This window comes from Pan troglodytes, chromosome 6 (genome assembly GCF_028858775.2).
Source record: "Pan troglodytes isolate AG18354 chromosome 6, NHGRI_mPanTro3-v2.0_pri, whole genome shotgun sequence".
Taxonomy (NCBI): Eukaryota; Metazoa; Chordata; class Mammalia; order Primates; family Hominidae; genus Pan; species Pan troglodytes.
The window spans coordinates 117857730-117873543 of record NC_072404.2 but is presented as its reverse complement, the minus strand read 5'-3'; the positions used below and the strand labels follow the sequence as shown (position 1 = coordinate 117873543).

At 38.3% G+C, this 15814-nt stretch overlaps 1 protein-coding gene and 1 pseudogene across 2 annotated transcripts in view; one reads left to right on the top strand and one right to left on the bottom strand.

The window, feature by feature from the left end:
* The window catches only part of LOC112209800 (sterile alpha motif domain-containing protein 11-like), a 231895-nt gene that overhangs the window by 37236 nt on the left and 178845 nt on the right, over positions 1–15814 (bottom strand). The window lies entirely within an intron of this gene.
* Positions 1–15814, top strand: part of LOC464963 (KN motif and ankyrin repeat domain-containing protein 1-like) — a 146624-nt pseudogene that overhangs the window by 48971 nt on the left and 81839 nt on the right.

Genomic DNA, 15814 nt, shown 5'->3' with positions numbered 1-15814 from the left:
TCTCATTGCTTGCTTTTAATCAAGTATATTTACCACTCTTAATCCTCAAGCTCTCCGCTAGTGTCTAAATCTTCCTTCACTTCATTTTCCTGGAGACTTTGATCTGCCCCACTCTGCCCTGGTTGCTCTCTGAGCATGCTGTCATCATGAAATCTCCCTTTATCACCATGGTAGTAATTCTTTTTACACATCTCTTATGTTAAATGTCCTGTCCCCTGGTTTCTTTGTCTGACACCTTGATTTACTCGTACATTTTGGAGGAACACATTCTCCAGGAACTCAGTGAGAGAAAGCTCATGGTAGGTAAATATTTTGTGTATTGTGTATCTGAAAAGGCCTTTTATTCTACACTTGCCCTTGATTAATATTTGACTGATATGGAAATCTATGTTGGATATTATTTTTCTTCAGAAGTTTGAGGGCATTGCTCTACTGTGTTATAGCTATTATATTAAACTTGAGAAATCCAGTGCTATTTTGATTTTTAATCCATTGTCTTTCCTTTTTCTTCTCTGGAAGCTTTTAGGACCTTTGACTTACCTTCAGTGTTCCTCTGTTTTACAATAATGGATCTTAGTGTGGGACTCTATCTTTATTATATCGGACACCTGATGGACCCTTTCAGTCTGAACACTTGTGTCCTTTAATTCTGGAAAAGTTTTTGAATTACTATTTAGTAACCATTCTGGTTATTTTTACTACTGAATCGATCCTTTAATTATTCTATTTCCCCTTCTCCTCCCCAGTTTTTCATCTCTTTATTTTGTTCTACTTTCTGGGAAATTTCCTTGACTTTATCTTCCAGTCCTTTAGTTCTACCATTATATTTTTAATTTCCCAAAACTTTTGTTTGTATTTTCCAAAGATTCTCTCTTGTAAAAACACATCCTGGTTATGTTTCATGGATACCATATCTTTTTAAACTTAGGTTTACTGAGGTATAATTTATACACAGTAAAACTCACTCCTGGTAGGTATACAGTTTGATAAGATTTGACGAACATATACAGTCATGTAACCACTATCACAATCAAGATTGAATATTTCCATCACCCCAAAGAGTTTTTTGCAGCCCTTTGTAGTCAAACCTCTCCCCTTATCCCCAGCCCCTGGCAACCACTCATCTGTTTTCTGCTCCCATAGTTTTGCATTTTCCAGAAAGTTATATAAATGGAAGCATACAATATGTCACCTTTTGCTTCAAGCTTCTTTCACTCAGCATAATAATTTTGATATACATTCTTGGTGTTGCATGTATCAGTAAGTTGTTCCTTTTACTGCTGAGTACAATTTTATTGTGTTGTCAATATACCACCATTTGTTTATCCATTCACTGGTTAATGAAAATTAGATTTCTTTTTCTTCTAGTTGTTGGCTATTGTAAAGAAAGATACTGTGAACATTTGTGAACAAGTCTGTGTGTTTTCATTTGTCTGGGGTAAACAGCTAGGAATGGGATTGCTGAGTCATATGATACGTGTATGTTTACCTTTATAAGAAATGGTCAAATCATTTTCCAAAATGCCTGTTCCATTTGCACCACTGGCAATGCATGAGGGCTCCAGTTTATCTGTATCTTCACCAATACTTGGTACTGTCAGTCTTTTCCATTTTAGCCATTCTACTCTATCTTGCTAATCTCTATTAGGATATTACTGATATATTTTAAAAAGTTTTCTTCTCCCTGTATAATTTTTGTTTCCTCCAGGTTTCTCTTTTTGTTTATTTTCACCTCATCTCAAATACATTCCTCAAAATTTTGGTGATCCTTGGCTTTCTGGCATATTTAAGAATGAGGCACTAAAAATCTGCTGGGAGCTCTGAGCCTGCTGTGGGTCTTCTCCATGGGCCTTACTCTAAGGGCTTCTGGCTAGGCTGTTCTGTTCTTTCTTGTTGAGCTGATCATATTCCTCAGGAAAAGAACTTTCAGGTCTTGCCTTAGCATTATCTGGCCTACAGGGAAGACAGCTTTGCTTTTTTTCCAAATAGTATGAGCAATGTTTCTGGGTTACAGCCTCATTGCCTGGTTTATACTGTATGTCCATCTTTGAATCAATTGCTCTGGCTAGAAGATGGAGGACGCTGATTGCGCAGACCTAGGTCACCTCCTTAGCCTTGGGGAGATGGGATTTAGCCATACCCAGACCCCATGAACTGAGATGGGGAAGGGAGTTTTTCTCCAATAGAAATCCCAAATGCTGTATCCAGAGGAAGAGGAAATGTGTGCTGGGCAGGCACAATCAAGAGATGTTCACTATTGGAGGATTGTGTGTTGTATTGGTGGAAAATAAGTGGAAAGCAATATCTTTCAGATATTTCAGCTAGGAGAGGATTACATGCTGTTCCACAAATGTGCCTTATGTTCTACCTCAGGCTCTGTTCCCTTGCTCATAATGTTCCTTCGATTTAGATGGGCTTCCCACTCCAAACCCAAACACTTGCCAACTTTATTATTCCGTCAAGTTCCACCAGAAATGCTGCTTCTTCCTTGAAGCCTTATGTGTGGTTATTGCTTCTCTGAAGCCGTTGGATATAATTATTTCATCAATGTGCATTGTTTAGTCTTACCACTGCAGTCATTCATTTGCAGCTTTGACTCATCCCACTACTAGATTACAAGCCCAGGAATGTAGAAACTATGTGCTTTGCATCCCTTCAATATGATCCCTTCATTTCCTAGCAGAGCAGCTCCATATTGCATACTCCATAATGTTCATTGAACTGGAAAATACTATTCCTTGGCATGTATTTTGGTAAAATGTGCTTGTTTTTATATGCTTCAGTGGTTTATAGTGTTTAATTATATACTTGGCAGAGTCCAAATGATTGCAGAGACAAAGAACATTGCTAGAGCCCTTTAATGCTTTTGCATATATTCAGCTAGAGCTTTTAATACATGAAAAGCAACAGGCAATGAATCATTATTATGTAGCTGATTTCTTTCTGGCAACCTTTTAGAAAAATTTCAGGTGAAAAAATGTATGTAACTAGATGATTGAATACATCTTCTGTATTCCTACCACAGTAACTGGCACATAGTAGATGCTCAATAAATAGTAGTTCAAGCAAATATTGTTCTATATTGTATCTTTAAAACGATTGTAAATTTATATTTTTCTTCTGGGTTATTAAATGGTGTTTCCTGTACTGTTCAGAACAAAATACTCTGGGGAGAAGGTTCTGCAAATATTTAATATTGCTGTGTGTCTATTTTTAGTTATGGGACCTTATGTGAGAAAAGTTCTGTGTGATGAGCTGGGGGCCCCAGCCAATTCTGCAATAAACTGTGTTCCCCTGGAAGACTTTGGAGGGCAGCACCCTGACCCAAACCTGACATATGCAATGACTCTTCTGGAAGCAATGAAAGGAGGAGAATATGGATTTGGAGCTGCATTTGATGCTGATGGGGTAAGTAGGAAAGCTCTCTGTCTGCTGACCCTTTGATCATATAATGAGCCATGCACTGGAAAGCAGAGAATTAATGAACACATCTGGAGCTAACATGTATGGGACATGTGTGCCCTAACTGGCTCTGCATCTGCCCTTCTGTTTAATGACTAAGTATTGCAATTAAATAGCGATTACTTTTCTTAGTTCCAGATTTACATTATGGCATACAAAGGTTGTTTATTTAAAAATATATATTATTCAATAAATCTTTATTTATTCAATAAATCTTTATTTATGATAAATAAATCTTTATTTATCAGGTGGCCTGAGCTTGGTGTTGTTGAAAGCACCAAGTTAAGAAATCAGCTATTTCTGCAAGAAGCAGTGTTCTCTATTATGTTTGGGAGAAAGAAAGAATTAGGTATTTGGGGGCTTCTAAAGTTTGAGCCACATTTCAACAGGTGGAACATATTCCTGGTGTGTCAAGATTCTGGGCCCTTGGTACTCAGAGATTTCGAAGAATGTTTCCCATGTTCTCTTTGGCCTCATTCAAGTTGTTAGATTGTTAAATATAAGATGGCAGTAAAGTGGATTGTGATGATTATGGGAATGGGCTGCTAGCAGATGCTTCTGTCCGATCATTTTTACGCATTCCTTCCTACAGGACTGTTATATGATCCTAGGCCAAAATGGCTTCTTTGTGAGCCCTTCTGACTCCCTGGCCATCATCGCTGCCAACCTCTCTTGAATTCCATGTTTCCATCAGATGAGGGTCCGCGGGTTTGGGAGGAGTATGCCAACCAGCATGGCCCTGGACAGGTAAGCAAGGATGTCACCATGAAAAACTTTATGGTAGACCTTTGGCGTCGATGTCTCCTTTGTTGGTTGCTGGCGCTTATTCTCCCCTGCTCCATTTGGGAATGCATTGAAAGCATGGGAACACGGTATAGTGTACTAGGTAGAAGCTGGAGAATCAGGTGGTCTGAGCTTAATTCTTGGTTCTGCCACTTACTAGCTGTGGGAATTTAGACTTATTTAGTCTCTGTGCCTCAGTTTTCTTATCTGTAAAATGTGGATAATAATAGTGGTATCTTTATATGAATTGTCATGAAGTACAAACGAGGTGCTTCATGTAGAACATTTAACATGGTGCCTGGTACATAGTAAATACTACATAAATGTTTAGCAACAGAAATTATTAACCTGAAAGTATGTATGTATAAGTGAGGGGGAAAAAGCATGGGTTTTGAGGTCAGATTATATTATGTTCAAATGCTAACTTATAGCCTTATTAGCTCTGTACAAATAGAAAAATGATACTTCATAGGTTTATTGTAAGAATGAAACGAGACAGTGCATGGAAAATACCCAACAAGAGATTCACTCAGTAGGGCTCTAACTAACCCCATTAGGTTTCATTCTTCTTGCTCTATCCATCCCTCTTGTCTATCACCCTATATTATAAAACATTGAATTTCAGAGTCTGACATTTTCAACCAGCACGTGTTATTATACAAACAGTGTATGTGCCTGGTGGAAAGTTAGAAAACACAAATAAGAGAATGTAAACATCATATCCCCTACCTTGGGTTACCTATGTTAATAGAAAAACTTATATTCCTTACTGTATCTCTTTCTATACATATACATTATACACATATAATTAAAATACATAATATAATATACATAATATATATACATATATAATTTATTTGCCTGTGATAATACCAAAGGCATCAAAAAGTACATTGCTTGTAACCTGCTTTTTCTTTTCCATCAACAATTGCCAACTACCAATTAATAAATTTTGGCCGGGCGTGGTGACTCACACCTGTAATCCTAGAGATTTGAGTGGCTGAGGTGGGAGGATCACTTGAGGCCAGGAATTCAAGACCAGCCTGGGCAATAGAGCAAAACCCTGTCTCTACAAAAAATTTTCTTTAATCAACCAGGTGTAGTGGCATGTTCCTGTAGTCCCACACCAAATGTTGATTAGGATAGGAAGCAACCAGAACTTTCATACATTGCAAACAAAAGTGTAGAATGGAAGACAGTTTGGTAGTTTCTTGTAAAATGGAGCCTACAGCTGACCAACGTTCCATTCCTAAATATTTACTCAAAAATAATGGAGATGTGTCCAGAAAAGACCTGTATAATAATATACATAGTTGCATGATTCATAGTAGCTAATAACTGGAAACAATACAAATGTCCATCAACAGGAGATTGCAAAAATAAATTGTGATATATTTATATATTTGTATACTACACAATAACAAGGAATGAAATACTGACACATGCAGTGGGTGTGGATGAATAAAAAAAATTAAATGATAAAAAGCCAGTAACAAACAAATACATAATATATAATTCCATTTCTGTGAAGTTTCAGAACAGGTAAACATATATGTGGCAATAGAAATTATTACAATGTTACTGTATGAGGGGTAGGAAGAAGGCACCGGGAAACATTCTGAGGTGACGGGAATGTTCTGTGTCTTAATCTGGGTGGTGGTTACATGGATGTGCACACTTTTCAAAACTCATTGTATTGTACCCATAAGCTGCATTTCACTGTATATAAATTTTACCTTATGAATGAATCAACACCATGAAAAAGTAGCCACAAAATCCAGAAGATGAGATTCTGTGGGACAAATTAGCTAGGTGTGATGATGCATGCCTGTAATCCCAGCTACTTGGGAGGCTGAGGCAGGAAAATCGCTTGCACCCAGGAGACAGAGGTTGCAGTGAGCCGATACCATGCCATTGCACTCCAGCCTGGGCAACAAGAGAACAAGAGTGAAACTCTGTCTCAACAACAACAACAAAAAATACTGAAGGGCCATAACACGTGGTTCTAAATGAGATACTACATTGGGCAAACCATTCAAAAAAGACATTCTGGAGACACTGAGGGAAAATTTCAGTATGATCTTAGTTTCAGATGACATAAAAATTATTTATTTGTTTATTTTAGAGAAAGGGTCTCACTCTGTTGCCCAGGCTGGAGTGCAGTGGTACGATCATAGTTCACTGTAACCTTCAGCTGCTGGGCTCAAGCAATCCTTCCAACTCAGCCTCCTGAGTAGCTAGGACTACACATGCGCCATCATACCCAGTTAATTTTAAAAAACATTTTTTGTAGAAATGAGATCTTGCTATGTTGCCTAGGCTGGTCTCAAATTCCCGGCCTGAAGTGATCCCCCTGCTTCAGCCTCCCAAAGTGCTGGGATTATGGGCATGAGCCACTGAACCTGGCTACTTTTAATCTTCTTATTAGTATCTTTTGATGAGCAGAAGTTTTAAATTTTGATCAAGTCTAGTTTATTTTTCTTATAATTAATGGATTATATGATTATTATATATGTCTTTGTCAACTACAAGAAGTTTTTGCTTCCTCCAAGGTCAGAGAGATATTTTCTCTATATTTTCTTCTAGAGTCATTGCAGTTTCAACTTTTACATTTATGTCTAGAATGATTTTGAATTAATTTTTGAGCACGGTATAAGGTAGGGGTCGAGGTTCACTTATTTCCCTTATCCAGTTTTTCCAATCCCATTTTTAAAAAAGAATTTTCTTTCCCCTGAATAGCCTTGGCACCATTATTAAAAATCTGTTGACCATATATATGTAGATCTATTTCAGGATTCTCTATTCTATACCACTGATCCATTTATTGATTCATATGTAAATATTACACTGAAATTAGGTGAGCTTCCCAACATGTTTTTCTTCTTTGTCAAATTAAAGGGAAATTATATATTCTAGGTCCTCTGCATTTTATTTCATTTTAGAACCAGCATCTCAATTTCTACCAAAGCCTACTGGGATTTTGATTGGGATTATGTTAAATCTATAGAGCCATTTGGGGAGAATAGTATTTTAATAATCTTGAATCTTCCAATCCATGAATGTGGTATATCTCTCTATTTAGGTTTTCTTTAATTTCTCTTACATGTATTTCATAATTTTTAACGTAGAGATCTTATACAATTTTTGTTAAATTTATTTCTGAGTATTTTCTTTATTTTGATGCTATTATAAATGTTTTATGAATTTAATTTTCCAATTATTTGCTGCTGGTGCTTTTTTGTAAATTGACCTTGTATTCTTCACTAGAGGGGAGAAGAATCACCTACCTTTTGGATGCCTCCCACTCTACTTGTCTCCCTGAGGTGATATGGACCTTAAGTCCACGATGGTGAACTAAACTCAGTTTAAAATTCTTGCCTAGCAGCACCAAAGAGTGGTATGTGATTCCATGTTTTCTCCCATTTACCTTTGCCTACACCCTTCCTTTAAAAAAAAAAAAAAGACTCCATAGAATTGTAGGGAACAAAGCAAAAATGGGACCATTTCTAGAAATTGAGAACTCAGAGTCATATAGGATCCTGAGTGATATGTAGGGTATTTAATAATATGGGAGTATATTTAACCCTTCCACTTATACAGAATCTTATAATTTAGAAATAATTTGTAACATATCAACTCACTTGATCTTTGCAATAATTTTATGAGGTAATTGAGATAGGCATTACTCTCCTCATATTAAAGATGTTGAACCAATGATCAGAGAGCTTAAGTGACTTGTACAAGGTCACACAGTGAATTAGAAATTGACTCAGGATTTGAAACTAGGTCTTCTGATAATAGGGTACTACTGTATCTGCCCAATAACTATAATTGGATCAAAAGGGTCCCTGACAAACCAGTTGAGAATATTGTCCCCTGTGGGCTAGCAAATAACTTTCCAAACCATGGCTAGGGGAGGCTGGTTTTACTCTGACAACAAAAACCATTTGTCCTTGTTTCTTGTGGAAATTTCCCAGTAGTTCTTGATTTCACTTTACCCCTCCTTCTCAATAAATCTCTGTTTCAGTCAGAAACCAGAGGCCTTGCTTAGAAAGTTCACAAAGGACCTGTTCTGATATGTAAGTGACCATTTAAAAGGATTATTCATGCTTGCTGGTTGGGAATCAGAATTCTGTGGGGCTCTGACGTGGTGATTTCTTCTGGGTATTTGATCTGTTGTGTAGGTCCCAGGTGGATTCTCATGATGGACACTTTATAAGCTTCTTTCTTCCTAGGTAAAATCAATGCAGCTTCAAAATTTCGACCTTGACAGTGGTTTCCCACATAGCTTATTTTTTTTTAATTAGTAAAATTATAAGAATGTGCCCATAAATGCCAGGCCCTGGAATAATAACAACTGAGGACACAGTTGAGATCCATTAAATGACACACTTGCCTAAACTCCTGGGATTCCAGAATAAGGGGATGCCTGTACCCTTGAGGCTGATGAATTATTCAGAGAAACTTTCATTGTTCACAGATAATTGTGGTTCCCCAAGGGAAGATTTTCAGTGTCTTTAATTTCTACTCTTACAGTGTCACTAAAACAAGGATTCCATTTAGCCCAGAATAATACAGTTTCAGCCTTGAAAATGGCATTCTTTTGGGGCTTTGTCATTCTAAATGTCTCTGATTTGTGGTTGCAGATGAATCTGTGTTGCTGAAACATTTTGGTTCAAATGATTTCAGAAGTAAAACACATTGAAAGTATATTTGTGGCCTGAGGTCCGTCTCCACCCCGTGTAGAGGTATTAAATAATCCTTTGTGTCATCATCCTTCAACAATATTTATGAAGCACCCATCTGTGCTTGGGGCTGTGCCGAATTCTGTGCAAAACAAGGCAAACACACACAGCCTGAAGCCCTATGCACTAGACATATTTACAGTCTCAAACACGGCTAGCATCCTTGAATACATCCCAAGAAGCCAGATCTAAAAAGTATGTTTTGACTATGAAAAGGGCCATCCAAGGTCCACCACCCATAAACAGGGTGGTGAATGGATTAGTGCTCATCCACCCTCTATTTGCTCTTATGCCACCCCTATGGTTCACCATTTATCCACTCAAGAAATATTTATTAAGGACCTCCTATGTCCTAGACATGGTCCCCGTGGCGGTGCTTTCAGTCTAATGGGGAAGACAAAGAATAACAAGTAAGGGAAACATACAGAAACACAAATTGTAACACAGGCTAGTGGAAATGAACTTGGTGCAGTACTCATTGGTGGGCATCGAGCATCTTGCTTAGATAGGAGATCCAGGGAAGGACTCTTGGAGGAGATTAGGCATAGGACCAAAGATCAGAAACAGGTATCTGGACCTGACTGTGATGCTGGGATTAGAAATGACACCCACACATGTGAAAACACTTATTCCTCAGAAGGTAGTCTACAGCTATTGGTTGCCAATCCCCAATCTAAAATATGTACTATAGCTTTATCTTGAACATACTCAGCTGATCGTTGGAATCCAGACAGTGTTAATCCTGCAAGTATGCAAGTATCTACTGATCTCTGGTGATCTCGATTCTTACCACGTCCTTTAGATCTGTGCTGTTTCATCTCCCAGATCAGTCAGGATGGATGACAGTGGTGGAAGAGATAGTGATGTGAGCTCATATGTAATTACTCAGTCTCCCATACATTGCTTCTGCTATAGAATGATGGGAATTATTTTGCTTTAGCAGATAAATATGTTCAAATGTAACCTATATTAACATAAAAGAAAAAAAGAAGAAAGCCCTTTATCCTGTAAGTTATTGCCCTGAAACTCTGTATAGCTGATTCAGTTAGGATCAAGGCAGGAAAGAGATGGCACCCTCAAAAAGGTCTTACTAAAGAGAATTTAGTAATTGTAACTTAATAACCTGGTCTAAGGAACGGATGAGGTTAAGGAAACCAAAAAACACAAGAAGGAATGTGGAGGTACCTTAGCATCAGCAATAGCAGGAAGCTGTTAACACCCCTAGGACTAAGAAGGGTCCAGGGGAGAGGTCAGGGTGACCACAGCCTAGTGAGGTCTGGAGTTGTGAAAAGTGGGTGGTCAGACAAGAGCTGAACTTGGCAGGGGGGAGAAATGCCCCAACTTGTCTCTTCTCACCCTCCAACCTCCTGCTGGTGCCTCCTAAAACCAAACCACACTGGAAGCCAGAGGGCAGCCTATGGAGTTCTGCCTCCTGGGGAAGAGAACAGGGCATTTGATGAAGTGGGGACTTTGGGGTAGAAGGGGACAAAAAGCCACCAGCATAAATGGCACAATGGCCCATCTTTTTGCTTATTTCTACTTGCTTATCTCCTAGTCTCACCCTCTTCCCTCTTTTTTGGACCTCAGGCATAGAGAGTCGAGTTAATCATACTCATCATTGAACAATCCTTTAATAATTGGTCCGATTGAAGGCTCATTTCTTATTACTTTAAAAATGATAATGCATTTCTTTTCTCTCTGTTTGACTGCCCCACCATAGACAACCACAAAAAATGTGTTTATTCAGTTTTGTGTATATATTTTTTGCATATATTTTTACTTAATGTGACTAGTACTATATAAGAGATTGTATTTGATTTCTTACCTTTTTTTCCACTAAAGACCACACTTTAAGATCCTCTTGATGGCTGTACATCCATCTAGGGTGTTGCTTCAAACTGCTGCTTATTTGTCCATGAGTGCATCCATGATATTTTGCCCTTGATTCCCTCAGCAATGAACACTCAGACTGCTTCTCACTTCCTATCACAGTGAATACTGCTGCACAGGCACCCTGTGGATATGTGTGAGAATCTCTTCAACACGTGTATTCAGAAGCAGAATTATTGGGCTAGAGGGGGTGTCTATACTTAATTTAGTCAATTTTAACCAAATACTGTCAGATTGCACTCCAGAATGCCCATCTCTTGCCTGCTTCTCCAACCAGTCTCTAAGTTCCTGCATCTTCAAATCCAGGCCAACACTTCATGTTGTCTAACTTTCTAATTTTTATCCAGTAGACTAGATAGAGAGTAACATACCATTGCAATTCTAATTTCTCATGTCTCACATTACTAATGAGCTTAAGCATCTCTTCATATGCTTGAGAAATTTGGGAGTTTCCTTTTCTATTAATTGCCTATTCCTGTCCTTTGACCATTTTTTTTTTTCTATTTAGGGTTCTTTTTAGTCTGACGAATTTGCAGAAGTTCCTTGGATGATCTAGATACTAGACCCTTTGTCAGTTTTAGGCACTTCTAATTTTCATCTTTTATCTTTAGACAAAATTTTACTCCTGAGTTCGATAGCCAAATTGATATCAGTAGACAAATCTGTTATAGACAACTCAAATTTAAAATGTATAAATAGCAACTTTTCTATTTTTCCTGAAAATTGTTTTTCCTGTGTTTAGTCTCTGCATGAGTCACCTATTATCTAAATAATAAACCTTGGAATAATCCCTCATTCCAGATGTACCACTAATCACCGGGTTTTGTTAGAAGGATCCCTTAAATGTTTTTAAATCGTTATTTCTTCTCCATTCCTACATTTCCTTTTCTACTTTACGTTCTCATTATCTTTTGCTTGGACTATTTTAATAGTCAATAAACTGTTCCCACTTCCTCTAGACTTCCTCTTCTTCATTTCCTCTTCTGTACTGTCCCAAGGGCAGTTGTTCTAAAGCAGAAAGTCGTGCATTTTCTTCCCTTGTTTAAAATGGGCTGGTGGGCTTTGAATGCCTGCAGGAGATTCCGTCTCCTGATTATACAACATGCATAATCTCCTGATTATAGAACACGCATAATCTCCTGATTATGAACACTTCACTCCTGCAGACATTCTTATCCTACACTCTAAACATGTCATGCTTCTTACAGTTCCCCAAATTCGATGCCCTCACATTTCTGTGCCTTTGCATGCACTTCTGTCCCTGAAATGTATTCCCTTTGCCCCACCTCATTCCACTTTGTTCTTCTTTATCTTTTATGGCTTGAGTCAAGCATCCCCTTCTCAGTAAGTCCTTTGATACCATGTTCCCTCCACCCCAACAGATATTTCAAAAAGTTAACTACTATGAGCTATCAACATGTTTCTTTTGACTTTTGTACAAGGAGACATCTGGTGATACTATCTGTTGATTGCAAAGAAAAATATACCCGACTAATAAGAAGAAAATGAATGGTGCATAATGACCCAATCTCCTTTGGATATAATAAAACTATGCCTGATTTGTGGTTTTCATTTACATTTAGGTGAGTTTGTAATGAGTTGGATTTTTAGTAATGATATGTGGGTACTGACGCTCTTAGCAAATATAGCTTAATCAATGTGAGACGAAAGGAAGCAACTGCATTGTAGTTATTTCCTAGTCGATAATGAAAAACTCCCCACAGCCTGAACTTGAGCACAAGGTTGTTTATTCCTTGCCCTGGCAAATGGAATGAGGACTGGATTCATTACCAAGGCATTTACAAGACGCATAAGGTGGCCTTCCTTTATGGTTTGTGTGTTGACCTACTGGAAAGGATGCTGAGACTGGTTCAAGTCTGTAATTGTGTGTTTCTAAGAGTTGGTGTCTAATGGGAAAGTGATCTCAGGCCTGTAGTTAGTAAAAAGCATTTATGTATTAACTGGCTAGAGTGAGAGGAATAAATTGTTAACACTTAAGACTATAAACTGTAGGAGATTTGGAGATAGTGTTTAAATCCTCTTGGAAATGCTGGATGCATTATCTTTTATTCAATTTTTCTAAGCCATCTTGGGTTTCTGCTATCTGAGTTAGTCAGAAAAACACTTAGATGAATGTTAAGTAACCCAAGTGCTAAAATATATAGTCGTCATCACTCTCCCATGAGAACTGAAAGACGAACCTTTTTTGGAAGTCAGCTCTTTTATCTGCTGTATTTGTGAGGACTCTTTGATACTCAGATTCTGTCTCAGGAAGGGCATTGTCATTATTTAGGGTGTCCAGCAGCCTATTTTCAGCCCTCCCACCGATGTGGCCCTTCTTGGTCTAAACAAGTCACTTTGATCAGTGGTGGATGGATCCAATACTGAAAGAAGCTCCTTAGAATCGCCATGTCTGATTAGGGATTCAAGGCTACTTTAAACTGGGGTTTCAATGCCATCCAGTCTCAGTGCCACCCAGTCTCGAACATGTGGCGTGCTGTTGTTCTCCAACGGGAACATTAACTTCATGGCCTGCCTTTGTAATCTCAATTTTGGTCTTCCGAGGCTACATTTGGTTAAATAACCTTTCTCTTTTATTCCTTGTGACTTAAAATATTTATTCAATTTAAAAATCAATCCCATTGATTACTGCAAAGAGGCATGAGGTATATGTTTTGAGCTGATAAAAATGTTCCATATCTTGATTACAGTGGTAGTTACACAGCTATATATATGTGTGTGTGTGTGTGTGTGTGTGTGTATTTGTCAAGGCTCATGAAACTGTACACTTAGAAGTGATGAATTTTGGCTGGGCGCAGTGGCTCACACCTGTAATCCCAGCACTTTGGGAGGCTGAGGCAGGAGGATCACTTGAGGTCAGGAGTTCAAGACCAGCCTGACTAACATGGCGAAGCCCCTGTCTCTACTAAAAATGCAAAAATTAGCTGGATGTGGTGACGCAGGCTTGTAATCCCAGCTACTTGGGAGGCTGAGGCATGAGAATCGCTTAAACCTGGGAGGCAGAGCTTGCAGTGAGCTGAGATCCTGCCGCTGCACTCCAGCCTGGGCGACAGAGTGAGACTCCTTCTCAAAAAAATAAAAAAAGAAGTAATGAATTTTATTTTATATAAACTATACCTTGATAAAGGTGATAAAAATAATCAAACTCTATTTATTTAAAAATAAAACAAAGCATCTCTCTTGGAACTTCTTTTCTGACTAGGGGCAAGAATCATTGCTCTCTTTGAATGACTCTAGTTCCCAGCATAGAGGTTTGTATTTACTAGACCACCAGTAAACATTGGTTAGGTTCAGGTGAGTTGAATTGTCTCTGGAATCACTGTTTACTGCTTTCCTTTTTGTTTGAACCAGGACATAAATATATGGCCTGCAATCTTGTCTTTGGAAAAGACATAACTTACAGAGTTGGAGGTTCTCAGATATCAGTCATTAGTCAAATTTATTGGTGATATAAAATATATAAGGAAGGTAGTTTAGCCTGGCCTAACTCTGAATCATATGCTCTGTCAAGCCACCAGAGAAGTTTGGTGCCTGACAACATTTTAAAATGAAGGAGGATAATGTTAAGTCATCTTAGGCCTGAAGGTACTTCTGGAGTGAAAGAGCATTGCAGTTCTTGTGTGTGCTTTATATTTCAAAATGTATTTTGTAGCTCTCCCCACCAAAAAAGTTTTAAAATGGATTTCAGCTTCAACTTTCTAGGGTAGTGTTGAGCTGGGTCTATTGAAATACTGCTTAAATGCTTGCTAAATATCACTGATTTCACTTTACCTGTCATGCTGAGGAAAGATAGTATCTAAGATAGATGTGCAGGGTGAATCAAGATGCTGCCTGAAAGTTTTGTGTGCTCAGGAAAGCATTTTTATTTACAATTGAACTCTATTACAGCAGAGATCCCCAACCCCAGGCCACATAGCAGGTGAGTGAGCATTACTGCATGAGTGCCACCTCCTGTCAGATCGGTGGCAGCATTAGATTCTCATAGGAGAGCAAATCCTACTGTGAACTGTGCATGTGAGGAGTCTAGGTTGCATGCTCCTTATGAGAATCTAATGCCTGATGATCTGTCACTGTCTCCCATCATCTCCAGATGGGAACCATCTAGTTTCAGGAAAACAAGCTCAGGGCTCCCACTGATTCTACATTATGATGTGTTGTATAATTATTTCAGTGTATATTACAACGTAATAATAATAGAAATAAAGTGCACAATAAATGGAATGTTCTCGAATCATCCCCAAATCATCCCCCTCCCCCAGTCTGTGGAAAAATTGTCTTCCACGAAACCGGTCCCTGGTGCCAAAAAGGTTGGGGACCACTATGTTATATAGTATATTCTTTGATTGTCATACAAACCTTCAGAAGTATTTGAGGCAGGCACTATTATTGACATTGTATTTACAGAAAAATATGATGATGAGACGTTAAGTAATTGCCCAAGGTCACACAGAATAAATTAGTCAATATTGGTACCAGATTATCTGGCTCAAGCCTCATAATCTCTTCACTATTCCTTATTTGTGAGGGCAGGAAAAGTTCTGATTATACTCCGAGTGAAAGTCATTCGTGTGGGTTGGTGTGGGTGTAGGGGTGGGGGTAGGGAGAGAGACATGTATTACCCCCAAGGTGGTAGATAACATCAGATAAGCAGAATTAATTTCAACCCAATACGTCTGTAATTTTGACGTTGAATATCACTACTGTTTAGTAAAACTCTGAAAGAAGCAGTCCTGGCTTTAACTTAAGACTTCCAGGAAAATGTTGACCGTAGTTCAAGGTAAGGTTGGAAATTTACATCTTTGCCTCAGGATCTGCTTGAAGATCATCAGCAGCTGCTGCATTAAAAAGTATTTATTAGGCTTCAGCAGCTTTTCTCCCTTATATTCTGGGTAAAGTGGGTTAAGCAGGTATGA